This window comes from Rhea pennata, chromosome 2 (genome assembly GCF_028389875.1).
Source record: "Rhea pennata isolate bPtePen1 chromosome 2, bPtePen1.pri, whole genome shotgun sequence".
In the NCBI taxonomy this organism is placed as follows: domain Eukaryota; kingdom Metazoa; phylum Chordata; class Aves; order Rheiformes; family Rheidae; genus Rhea; species Rhea pennata.
This window is the reverse complement of record NC_084664.1, coordinates 76,348,846-76,362,503: the sequence shown is the minus strand read 5'-3', so window position 1 is coordinate 76,362,503 and position 13,658 is coordinate 76,348,846. Positions and strand designations below refer to the sequence as shown.

Sequence of the window (13,658 nt, the reverse complement as noted above, 5' to 3'; positions counted from 1 at the left end):
GTTTATAGTGTTTATTATTTTTATTGCCACGGTATATAGGAACCCTTGCTATGAGCCCAGAGCTCCAGTGGGTCAGGTCCTGGAAAGCTCAGAAAATTGTAAGATTAAATCTAATATAAAATGAGAGAATAGGTGAATAAAGATCTCCACATAAATATGATCAGTGATAGAAAATTATTCTGTATAAATATTCTTGAATGGGACAACACTGTTGAAACCCAAGGAGAGGAATTTGTTGCAGGATAATGAAGCTGGGGGACAGTCTTAGCAAGTGTGAGTAAATATCAGAATATGTACCGTAGAGTCTTGTTCCATATTACAACTGATATGAATTGAATGGTGGGTTGCCACTATGAAGGGTGATCCAGCTCTCTCTCATATCTTCTGCTGTCCCCAGTCTATGTGTTCCTGCTGTTTCTATAATATTAGAACCAATGGTTGTGCAACAAGGCAATCCAAATATATTTTTGATTATTTTGAAAATTTTTGCTTTGATGATTTCAATAAAATCTGGTTGTGGAGTACAGGATTGTCTTGCCTAATAGTATGTGCTAATGGAAACAACCCAAACCAAAAGTAGGTAGAAACCCACTAGAAACCCAGCAGTTCTCGCAAGACAAAGGACTCAGGTAAGAAGTATATGTTTTGATTATTGAGTTTGAACCTAAAAGCTGCCTGTCGTGAGTCAGAGGTTTTGCAGTCATAGAAGGACTTTGTGGATAAGCGTACCTGGACATAATTACTATGTTGGCTTCATTTTTTTTAGAGTTTGTTTTACTAATGTAGAAAAGAGCAATTTGGAATATTTTTATGCCTTCTCATAATTGTCGAATGGGTGAAATATATACGTACAGTAGCAATATCAAAAGGGGAAGGATGGTAATATAAGGCCGATATGTAATTTATTCCTCAGAGGTTCTTTTGCTTCAACACCATTTTTCCTTTTTATTGTTACAGGGATGTATCCTTCAAAATAATTAAACTGATGAATTTTTACCATAGTGAATAAAGGAGAGATTATTGTGCCTTATTGCTACTAATTTCCTATCTTTACTATGTGTACTAAGGAAATACTAAACTTTGATTAATATGTAGTGAAAGATGTTTACTGAGTTTAATTTGTTTTTAAAACCTTTTCCTCTGAGGATCTTGCAACAACTGGAAAGCTAATTAATCCCAAGAAAAATCACAATGGAAGCAGTAGCGTTCTACCCTGTCTGTGGGATATCGGTTCTGGCATGAAAGATGTAAAAATGTTATGAGCCCAACTTCCACCAAAGAAATTAAAGGCATGGCTGAGAATAGATACAAGGGCTTAAAATAGTCTCTTTTCTAACTATTAGGTGATAGCATTAATTTTAAAGGAGGTTCACTGGGTCTCTTATTTACCTTCTGTACGGATATATTCTGGGAAACTTTCCTAATACATTCATAATAGCATGAGTTGCCTTAGGTCTTCTGTAGCTCTGTAGTTCAAAGGCAGTGGTCTGTATAGTCAAGACGCGTTCAGAAAAAGTGGGAAAGAAAAACAGGTAGAGGACTGGGGTACTATTGTTTAAGAGGAGACTAAAAATATTAGGCTTCATTTCATCTTGAAATGAAAAGAAATTTTTGAGCCATTGGAAGTGTAGCATGGACTAGGTGCTGTCTCAGAAACCCTTTCAACTGTACTATAATTCTTCTTTTTCAGAGCATTTTTCCAGTGGGAGGAATAGAGGAAAGAAAGCAAACACTGTTTTTATAAGGCTCATAAAGAAAGTCTCCTACCCGTTTACCAGCATTATCAAGGTGCTGGATTTTATGTCACAGGAGAACTTACCTCTTCTGTTTTCCAATCTAAGACCACACTGTGGGACTATAGTAGAGCCAATCCTAATCTGTTTATCTGTTCTGTTTTACCATATCCATAGCTGTTGTCTGTGTCCACACTGTTATTTCTACTAGGCATTTTTGACTCATCATTTTTTTTCCTTTTAGATTTGTTGTATTGCTATTTGCATGTAATAGCACAGCAGGCCGTTACTGCCCGTGTTTTGCAATTTTTTTGTTTTATGCATGTTTCTCATGAGCTCATTCCTTGGGTTTATCTATCGTACAGAGGAAATCAAGCAAGTCATTTGAATAACTTTTATCAGGACTGGATAGAGAGATCCCTGCAGTCACTGCAATATTAGCATCTTATAAAACAATAATAATAAAACTCTGGATGAGGAAGACAAATGCAAATATTCCAAAGACAGAATGCTTGAGATTATCTAATGAGAGATAGTACCAACTCAGTTAAGTTTAAAAGCAGCCAAATTCTGGCAATAGAAAACCTAAGTGGATCACAAAACAGGCATTACTATAATGAATTCAGGTGCTATATGAGCTAGAGAAAGCAGGGTGCAATTCTGTGGCCTGAACTAATAGGACTCAGAAAAATAATCTTGTTAGATTTTACAGCATACTCAGATAAATAGTGCATTTGTCTCAGCACATGCATATTTTCCTCCCATAAGCATGATATCAGCTGAATTTGCCTCATGCCAGTAATAATTTCTTTCCTTTTCCTTTTTCTTTCTTTTTTTTCCCTTTTTTTAAGAATTATTGCTAGAATGAGAACTCTAGTCTGAGGCTCAAGCTGGGTGACATATTTTACATATATTTGTCCATCTTCTCATTTCAGTTTTACTAACATATACCTTAATTTTATTAATTGCAATAGAAAACTGAAAAAAATACATACTATCTGAAAGATTTTGCTGTGTAATAAAACAAAGGAGGATTTTTATTCATTTCTTAGAAATAGTGGCCAGTGTTACATTCGTAACTCTCCCCAACTCCTCCCCAAATGTTCCAGAAGGGTAGTGAAAACAAAACTCTAGGAAGAAAAAATATCCCAAAATTTCCATTACGACACAAGATAAAAAAATGTCTTCCTCGGAAAAACATCAGTAACATTCTTTTTCATTCTTTCATTAAGACTTTAAAGTGAAGTTGAAGAGGGAAGGTATTCAGAAGTACTTTGTCCACCAGAACAGACACAATCTGCCTTTAAAAATATTCCTACCTGCCAAAGCAAACTCCAAGTGCTTAGTCTAGTAAGAACAGAAGTGCAGATTGTTATTATGCTTTTTAATGGTTCTTTTAGAGTTTTTCCTTAACTTCTGTCTATTTCAAAACCAAAAAATAGATTCTCACAAGAATGAGGTACAAAAAAATTACACTTCTTACATGACATTTCCCTCCTTATTGCTCATTTCCCTTTATTATCCTTTTTCTCTAATATAAACTCTTCAGTTATTGGCTGTTTTTTGTATGTTTTAAATATTTAGCAGAGTAGAGCCCAGTTTCTTTGCATACCATATTGCACTATTGGAATTACAAGCAATGCTAAGTAATTTTAGAGAGTAAAAACAAAAACTCAAAATCACAAGAAATAGTTTCAGAAAATGCTAAGTAATAAATTGGGTAATGGTACATATGGCACTCAAATTAGAAACTTAGGTGAGTTATTAACTTGGCATGCATATTCAAGCTAAATGTGAAATGTAAACTGGTTTAACTGATGTGCATATATACATATAGATGTGAGACATTTTACATATATAGATGTGAGACAGGCACAAGCTGAACCATAGGAAGTTCTGCCTGAACATGGGGAGGAATTTCTTCACTGTGAGAGTGACAGAGCACTGGAACAAGTTGCCCAGAGAGGTTATTGAGTCTCCTTCTCTGGAGATATTCAAGGCCCGCCTGGATGCAACCCTGTCGAACATGCTCTAGGTGACCCTGGTTGATCAGGGAGGTTGGACTAGATGATCTCCAGAGGTCCCTTCCAACCTCAACCATTCTGTGATTCTGTGATTTAAGGTAGTCATCAACTACACATTTAGTAATTGTTTTGCAGTGTGATTTATTTAAATTTGAAAAAGAGAATAAACTTAAAGTTAGTCTGTTTTCTTGCTTAAAAGAAAGCAATATGAAGAATCATTTCTGAGAACCGTGTAATTTTAGAAGTAGTTAAAGCTGAAAAATAAAATATTTGGGTCCTGCAAACTAAAAACCTCAAGAGTTTCTACCAGTCTGCTCTGAGAGAAAGTTTGTTCTTATCCACTATTTAGCAGTCAAGTGGATATACCAGACAGCCCTCTAGTACTGCATCTAGTATTTTATGTAATGTGTCACATTCAATTCAATCAGGGTCCTGCCTTCAGGTGCCACCAGTCCCAGATGCCAAAAAAAAAAAAAAAAAAAAAAAAAAATGCCTAGCATTTAGGATGTTTCAAGTAAGGTATTTCCAATTGAGGCAAAAAAAAAGGTAGTCTAGGGATTCACATAAACTAATTTCAGAAGGAATGCCACTCGTGGTAAACTTGTACTATTACTCACCTTCAAAGCCGAGAAACTGAATCTTATTTTGAAACTGAATTTGTCTGACTCCACTGGATCAATGACTGAACAATAGTTGGGTCTTGTTATGATTTCATCTACTAATCTTAGAAGTTTCTTCCGTCAGATATTTCTTTGTTATATCAAGTATGCAAGAATTTTGATTTTTAATATATGCAGTTCAGCAATACCTTAGTTCATTGTGCAGTGGTAGTCAAAAGAGGGAAAAAGAGGGTGAATATATTATGGTATAGAAAATGACCTCAGAAACATGGTAGTGGTGTTATATAAATCAGTGTTGTGATCACACAGTTCTTAAAAAATATTGCATGTGGTAGAAATGAGCTATGTTCTGGCAAATGCCCCACAGATAGGTAAAATACTGGTATTTTGATAAATCAGAGAAGGACTAATACATAAAATAATGACTGGTCTAGAGAGGAAGTATTGGGATTTCTATTCACTTTATATCAAAATGTATTGAAATTTAAGGAATATGGAGCCAATTAAGGGAACTTTTTTTCACAGAGGGAGTTGTTAAATAATGTAACTTGTTGTAAGAAATTACTGAGACTTAAAATTTAATAAGAGCCCCCAAACCCCACAAACCTGGAAGTGTATGTGATATCAGGAAAAAATAAATTATAAAAGATAAAATGCTTCATTTCAGTTTTATACAGCATAGTAAAAAACATTTTAAAGTTTTAATTGGATTTCTAATTATTAACAGTAATATCAAGAGCTATGCTTTGGGCACTTCCACTTATTTCTGTTTGGTACTTGGACAATAGCCAGAGACATGAGACTGGGTTACGTAGCTGTCTGATCTAGAAGGGCATTTCCTTTGTTCCTCTTTATAAATTGTCCCCCTCGTTCATTTGTTCCTTTCAGATTTAACCTCCTGTCATTAAATGCCACACTGCAAACGTATTTAATAACTGTGTTCACATATTTTGTATCAAAAAGTGTGCTCACAGGCCTGATAGTTAAAGCAGTATTTTGTTTCAGAATTCTTCTTCACTTGGATCTCTGTAAATTGAGGGGTGAGTGAAGCCTGAATAACTAATGTGTGCCACTGCTGTTATAACTTCACTACTGCAAGAACTGTTGAAGAATGTGAGATTGATTTATTAGCTGGGCTAACTGGCAACAGTTATTAGCCATCAGAGTGCAATTAAATGGAACTCCATACAAATTCATGATGTGGTCATCTGCTGGCTCATCTTCTGTTTTCACTTGGTCTCAGAGCAGTAGAGTAATTTTTAATTTATTAGGCTATGATAGGATTCTGCTTTTCAATGAAAACATCAGTTAGTTCTGTGCTGACCTGGATTGCATCAGTTTGGGGCATCACTTTAAATAGTCTTTGGAATATTTATTGATGGAGTTATTAAGGTCATTACCCTTTTTTTTTCTTCCTGTGTTGATCCTCATTCTCATCTCTTCTACATTCAGTTCCAGATTAGATTTCTGCACTAATACTAGACTAGACTAGACTAGACTAATACACCAAATCAAAGGGATTAGGTCATTCAAGGCCTGACATTCATCTAGAGCAAACATGATCACAAACCTTAAGAAAAGGCAAACATACACTTGGATCATCTTTATTTGTAATTCTTTGTGCATATTCAGGATGTTGTGGCTCTGCATCCTTTGCAGCATTCTGGAAGTTATTTAGGCCTGAGTGCTCCAGTAGATAGGATCGTATTCTTTATGCCTCTGATTGTAAGTTCATATGAACACTGAACTCATTTACCAGTATGCACAGTGGTATGTCCTCACATCTTTCAGTTTCAGTTCAGTTCACTCATTACCAAAATCTCTGACTTTGTAACTTATTTCTTGCATGAGAGATCAGTGAAGCGTTTACTGCCTTGTGAAGATAAAGGAGCCCGTTCAGATTTCCTTTGAAACTGGTGAAGAATTGGTATGCAAAGTTGAAGTGACCTAGGAATAGGCCAGTCCCACAATGTGATTCTTGCTTTGTTTTGCCTAGAGAGGTTCTAGCTGGAAAAAAAAGTAGCTATAGGCTATACCTTTGCTTTGCAACTATCTGATCAGAGGATGGACAGACACACTTTTGTCTCAGGGGACTTTGAATCATTATCGAGAAGGAAAAGAGAAAAAACTGTACAGTTGACGTGATAGTTCTGTCAGCAATTCACTGGCATGATGGCAAAATTAAAAGAGTTGGTGAGGTCTTCAACTGGTATAAATTGATGAAAATCTGCTGATGTCCTCTGGGATGCACATCAAAGTTGAGTATGAGAAAACTTGTAAGCTACAACTTGACATATTAATCACCTAATCATGAACTTTGATGCAGAATAATACAGTAATAGGAGAGCCTAAATGTCTCCGTGGTCCTTAGCTCTGGGTACCCTCATTGCCTGCTCTTTGTGCAGTTCATCCTGTTGTGCAGCTAACTAGGCATTTCCTCCACAACAGGCCAGCGAGGAGGCTGTGTGAACATTGAAAAGAAGCATACTGGGTTGGTGAAAGTACTTGAACCACTTATTTCCTTCTTGGATTGAGAGGAAAAGGAAAACTTCAGTCTCCTGGGGCACATGGCAGTATGACTGCTTTGCCCTTTTACACTGGCAGGGTTGCTAGGTGCAGATACAAGTGTTATGCAGCCAGTGTTCATGCAGCACTCAGTACAAGACTCTTCTCTGCGACTGCCTTTTGCTCACAGGCAACCCCATTATTTTACATGAAGATTATTTATGAAGGTAGTAGCAGATTCTAACATTCTTTATAAAAGGCCATTTAAATGTCAGTGCATGTGAAGACATTATATACAGCACAGATCTGCAATGAGGGAGTTTTGATATTGCAGCTATGTCAATTTACCATACTGATAATATAATACTGGTGTAGATGTACCTTTTATGGGCAAATTACTATTTTTACAGCTGAGTTTATTCTCTCCCCTTCCCAGTCAACACAAGCTGGTTGAAAATTCATAGAACTGGTTAATAGACACACATCTGCTTTCTTGGTCTTACCTGACGTAGAAAAGTCTTTTCATAACATTGAATGACACAGGCAGGTACAAGTCCATGAACTGTATCTGGCTGATGTTACTCTGCCTAGAAAACTAAGACCTATAGTCTTGCTTCAACCTAAAATGAAGTAAATAAGTTCACTCTAAAGCATGGAATATGGAAGCATCAGAGCACCTTTATTTTAGCTAAATATATTCTTTAAGAAATGGAACATCATGCAGTACAAATAGTTTTACAGAAATATTAATGGGCCAGATTCTGTTGTCAGTCACATTTAGCCAGCCATCTCTACAGCATAGAGAGATAGTCAGTCAGAAGTTTCAAAAATTTTCAGGCAGTTTCTCACAAGACTAGAATTATACTTTATTCATTCACATAAGAGCTTGTAGCCTTCCTCACAAAAAAAGAAAAAGCTCCATATTAAAAATGGTTAATTTGTGTGTCCTGTCCCTTCTTGCAAAGCTGTTCCAGAATCCCCATTCACATATTGAAACTCTTGTGTGAGACAGCTTGGCAGCATGAATATTTTGTTAAAGAGGCTTTAAAGTACTTAGAAAACGAATTAATATCAGTGCATATAATCTGCATGTGCAATGGAGGGCTAAAAGGAATATTAGACATATACTGAAATCTACCATCAGCAATTTGGTATGAGATATAAAAATGATGCATGACACAGAAGGCAAGAAAAAAAAAAAAAAAACGGATGATGGATTACAGGATTTAATCCATCCAAAACCTGGCTGTAGGTCATAGAAATGTAATTTTTGAAGAAAGTGTACAATGCAGTCTCTTATTTGGAGTCTTTAGCTAGGGAAATGTTTGCACTGTTGTTTTCAAAATGATTGGCATTTTATTTACCACTTAGTGTAAAGATTTTAAGTAAAACTAACACCAACAGATGCTCTAAATATAAAGTCAAATCTGGCTTTCCAGTATAGTCCCAAAATGTCAAGTAAAACTAACTTATGTTGCCTTAAATTTCATAGGCAGAATATTCTGTAGGAGCAAAATTCCCTGTATTGTGAGAGGCGGGTGTGGTGAAATGTGGTGGACAAGGAGAACTTAAATCATGCAAAGAATGCAAAGTTTAAAAAATTGTATTTATCTTTGCCAGAATCACAGAAAAGCTTTACACAAAATAGTCAAACAGACAAACAAAGATGAAAATAGATTGCTAATCTTTTGGGTTTTGATACGGGAATTGCCCCTGATTATTTGGGGGAAATTTATTGACAGATTTAGTTCTTACAACTGAATTCTACATATGGTACAAGCCTGACACAGAGTATGTGTATTCTTAATTATCTGCTTTACCTTTGCCTCTTTCTCTGAAGGACTCTGCTGGCGAGGGCCTTTAGAATGTTTTTCTGAAAGCATATGGTATTTTAAATATTAAAGTACTTCTGATGTTGTAAAATATGTTTAGCAACACAGGTCTCATCACAGACCTTCTTGACCACCCTCCCTTGTAAAAAATGGCTATTTACTCCTCTCCTCCACTTCCTGTCTCTTAACCGGTTTATTTGGCATGAAAGGAGTTGTTCTCTTAGCTTGTGACTGCTAAGTTTCTGTAAGAGCCTTTGAGAGATGTTGTCAAATGTCTTTTCAAAATCTGAGTAGATTATATCAACTTACGTCTCTTATCCATATATTTGTTAACTCTTTCAGAGATTCTAATAGGTTCATGGCTTCCTTTTATAAAAAACATAGTATTGATTGTTCTCCAGTAGATCGTATTTATCTATGTGTCCACTAATTTCATGGTTTATTGCATTTTCTACTGATTTGCCCAATTCAGATATCAGGCTCACTGTTTTGCAGTTCCCCTGAATTTTATGAAGTGTTTTTAAAAATCAGTGTCACATTTACTACCCTCCAAGCGTCAAATAAAAAAGGTAATTTTAAGGAAGAGGCTATGTGCCACTAGTATCAGTTTAGTTATTCCCATTTCCTTATTATATTCTTTGGTGACATGCTATGTTCCTTTTTGTCTATTTGTCTAACTGTGGTCTTACCATTCCTAAAAAGTTATTTTATACATCTGTAATATATTGTGCCTGCAGACAGTAGCAACCTGTCAGTCTCTGATATTTTGAAATAGGCGTCAGTTTTAGTTTTTATACTTTTCATAAATTCTTCCTTAAATTCTTTTCTGGCCTGGCTTATTGCATTTTTACATTTAATATGCCAGAGTTCATAATTCTTTCCATTTATTTTTCATGCATACACAACTTTTTGAAGCTTTTTGAAGAGTGGCTTCATGCTTTTAATGACCTTAATAGCCCTACTGTTTAGCTCCGCTGGTTTCTTCTCCCCCTTCCTTAAATTTCTTGATAGCAAGCATTTGCTCTACGTTTTTAATACAGTGCTCCTGATAAGCCTCCCCTCTGTAGCACTCTAGATTCAGATTGGTCATCAATAACAACTCAGCTCACAGCTATCTGTCTTTCCTTTTCATTTGGTCTGTAGATAATAGGCCAGAGACTAATCCCTTAATACTTTTCACTTGAGTAGAGTCAGCAGAGTCACCTCTCAAGAGAGGCAGCAGCAAAGAGCAAATATTTTTTTTTCCTCTGGGGGAAGAAAAAAAATAATAGATAGTGTTTTTTTTTTTTCCCACTGTGTTCCTATGTCTTAACCTTGGGCTCTTAAACCAGGACCCTAATCTACTTCTCAAGGGTATATATGGGTTGCTTCAGGGGACATTTTGGAACTGCTAAGCTGGGCAGTAGTTATATTACAGTAGAAACAGCCCCACACTTTCACCCCAACAAGCTGTGTGAGGATTCAGGAGCCATAGTCTTTGAAAAGCCATGCAGAATACACATCAGTTGATTTCCGTAGTTCTTCAGATTTATACTCCGTACAGATCTCAAACTAACACAGAAGGTGTTATTAGTACTTAATTGTCACTGTCTAAACGGGGCCTCCTCCAAAAGTCATTGAAGTTAATTTAGTCTTCCTTTAATTTCAGTGGTCCTCTGGGTCAATCTGATTTTCCTCCAGACTGCTTTTTAAAAATGATAAGGATTTATTCATAACTGGATTTCTATCAAAGAATTGCTTAACATTGTCATCAAATAAATTTTTATGGTTCTGGTTTTGTAGGGGGAGGGTTCTGATTTTGAGGGCTTTTGTTTGTTGGCTGGTTTAATTGTCTTTTTAGGTGTGGGTGGGTGGGTGGTTTAACACAATTTAAGAAATATAAGCAAAATATTTTTCCAAATCTGCCTTAATACTGTAAAATTGTCACCAGGATCTAGTAAAATACATGGCCTATGAAGCTTTAAAGTTGCCATGTTCTTTTAGTGAAATACTATTTATTAAAGGTTGTGGGAGTGGGAACAGTCCCTGAGGAATTCACTTTCTAGCTCTGTAGCTGCACAAAATCAAGAACTTACTCATTGGAATAAGGAGTTGATTTAAATAACGATTTAAAAGAATAAAAAGCCCGAAATCCAACAGCTGGAACACAGATGCCAACAAACACAACTTTGATGCGTCACAGACGGTTTTGAGCACAAAGCTGTTCCAATTTATTTGTTCCCTGCATTTCCCTTGGAAAAATGTTAAGTGGTTTGTGGTTAGTTTGTTGGTTTTTTTAAGTGGTGAAGAAATTGTACAAGTTCATAAAGAAAGGCTCTTTCATAAATGGATGCATACTTGTTTGATTCCATTAATTAAGGTTAGCAAACCATATGTCTGTATATTTTAAGTGTACAATGCAAACTCAATACAGTTTTTCTGGCTGTGGTTTTTGAAAGGTAGATGAGAAATTGGTACAGTTATGCTATAACAGAAAATTCAGGTTTAACTCTGCAAAGTTCACATGATGTAGAACTTTTTTTTTTTTTTTTTTTTTTTTTTTTCAATATCACAAGACCTGATAGGCATCTCTAAGAAGACTTTTCAGTTAAAATCTACTAATAGTGGAGTCCTTTCTGTTAGTGTTTAAATTAGAAAGAGAGGGTATCTTTATATACCTATGACATATTTTGCATTGTTAATACACATTTATTTATTAAAAGTGCTTATACACATTAAGTACATGATAGTTGAGCATATTGTAAGCATTTAGTGTGAACCAAGATCATAACCGTATCAGGAGTGAACAACAGGTGCCTACATTCTGAAGATTAGCTTAATCCAGGTTCGGATGGCTGCCTGAGGTAAAGGATAATGAAGAAGAAAGCGGCTACAAAACTAAGTGTTTAGACTTTTTTTGAGCTTTGGCAGTCTTGATGCTTGACTGTATCCCTGTAATTCATGCTGAAGTCAGATTCTTCTTTGGAGAATGTGCTTTCAGCTACATTCCCTGAACACCATTCTGTTGTAAAAAAGTGACTTAAGGCCAGAATGAATTTACCTGGTTCAGTTAGTGGTGCAATTCTTATTTTTTTTTCTTATTTCTACTATTTTTGAACCAATCATTGCATGAGCTTGGGATTCTTTCATTCATCAAAGATAGCAAAGCATGAACAACTTCTGTGAATTACTGGCGATAATACTTGTATCTCAGTTATTGTATGTCCTGTAAGTCCATGTGTAATTAAAAGCATTGTGTAACATAACATTGGAGCAGCAGTGTTCCAGATTACCCATGCATATTTGAAAAATACAGCATTAGGAAACTCAGAGAGTTATCTTAAGATAACTAGCTTGTCTAGCAACAATGCTGCTATTTTCAGATCAGGTACCAGGAAGCAATAACTGCAATCTCTGCTGTATTGAAAAGAACCTTCCTGACTTTCCAAAGTTATGATGTCTCCATTTTCCAGCCCTTAAACTGCCACTAGGACAGAATTAGTGCAAATTCCAGGATTTAGAGTAATGCAGTTAACAAAGAAATATTTCAAACTTGGAGGAAAGTATTCTCAACCCATTTGTACTTTGAATTTTTGAAATGGCTTGGAAATTACAAGCAAGTCTGAAGGACATGATCTGGTTAGGGACTGAAAGAGTTGATGGTATATGATGAATCCAATTTAACCTATACTAACATATCATACAGCTTCATAGTCTACCACTTAGTTATTATTGTCACAGTAAAGTCTTGAACTAAAACAAACAAAAACAAACAAACAAAACTAAAGTTGAAATTAAATTGTACTAAAACCTTTATTACTGTTATCTTCTTTCCACTATCTAAACTTTTTAACTTCCTGGACAGTCTTTGTAAAAAGGTGATGTGCTAGCTCTTCACAAAGTGACAAATGAGGAAAAGAATTTCAACTTTTCAGAAGGCTGGTTTGTACTGGAAAGTGTTGGAGCAGAATTTCCCCCACGTCCTTTGGTATCCTTAGAGGAGATGAGTGGCTGCCTGCAGTTGAGGGAGCAACTCCACCTGGTTTAGGCCTCACTACTTTTCCTTACCTTATGATTTACAATATTCTCCTTGAAATGGAGGGTCCCATTCTGTCAATTTTCTTGACTCCAGAGCACTGAAAAGATATGGTAAAGATAAGAGGTTCAGCTTTGTGTCTCTTCCCCAAATGGTATGAATACAGAGGCCAGAAGCTGTGGAAAACAAATGAAAATGTTAAATGTCAGTCTCTGACTTACATCATTTCCTAGATGTTTATGAAAATATCCAAACATTCAGAAACAAAGTCTAATCATTCTGAATAGTTCTATTCTTCCTTGTCCTGTGTCTTCATTTAAAGAAACTTCCACTTTATAGTCCTATCTGCATCCTCTTTAGTAGATGAGTATAATCACAGTATCCATCCTCTGAGCAACAGCTGGGGAGGTCAGGATGTGCATAGATCTGTGCTAATATCACACTCCAACCCAACCAGCTTAGATTTGGAGGACAGTTTCATGGCAGTGATCATGACAGCCTTTAAAAGGTTAGGATAATTGCTAAATTGTGCTCTTAGTTCTTCCAATTCTAGGCTACCTGTAAGTCTCCGAAGTAAACATTTGTTCCCACTTCTCTGGAGACTTAGAGCTTTTTTTAAATTGTCTTGAAGAGATACATTCGCAAAGCCCAAACCATCTGTATAGCCTTTTCTGAATCACAAATGCTTAAACACACCATAAGTCTTTTTCCCATAAGTTGAAACAAATATTTTCTGTATTCTGAATCCCTCTATGTTGCCTAATAGTTGTCTTCGGCCCTGCCAGTCAGCATTAGAAATACATCTGCAGAAAAGAGAGGAGAAACAGAGACCTAACCAATATTGTCAGTGATTTGGATTCTTTATATCACTAATACACATTGCTATGAGCATTCATACTTTTTCCTCAAGCTTAACTTTTTTTTTTTCA

General features: G+C 35.9%; 1 protein-coding gene across 5 annotated transcripts in view; it reads left to right on the top strand.

Annotated features, from left to right (window-relative positions):
- Positions 1–13,658, top strand: part of SEMA5A (semaphorin 5A) — a 305,622-nt gene that overhangs the window by 232,106 nt on the left and 59,858 nt on the right. The gene's annotated exons all lie outside the window — the stretch shown is intronic.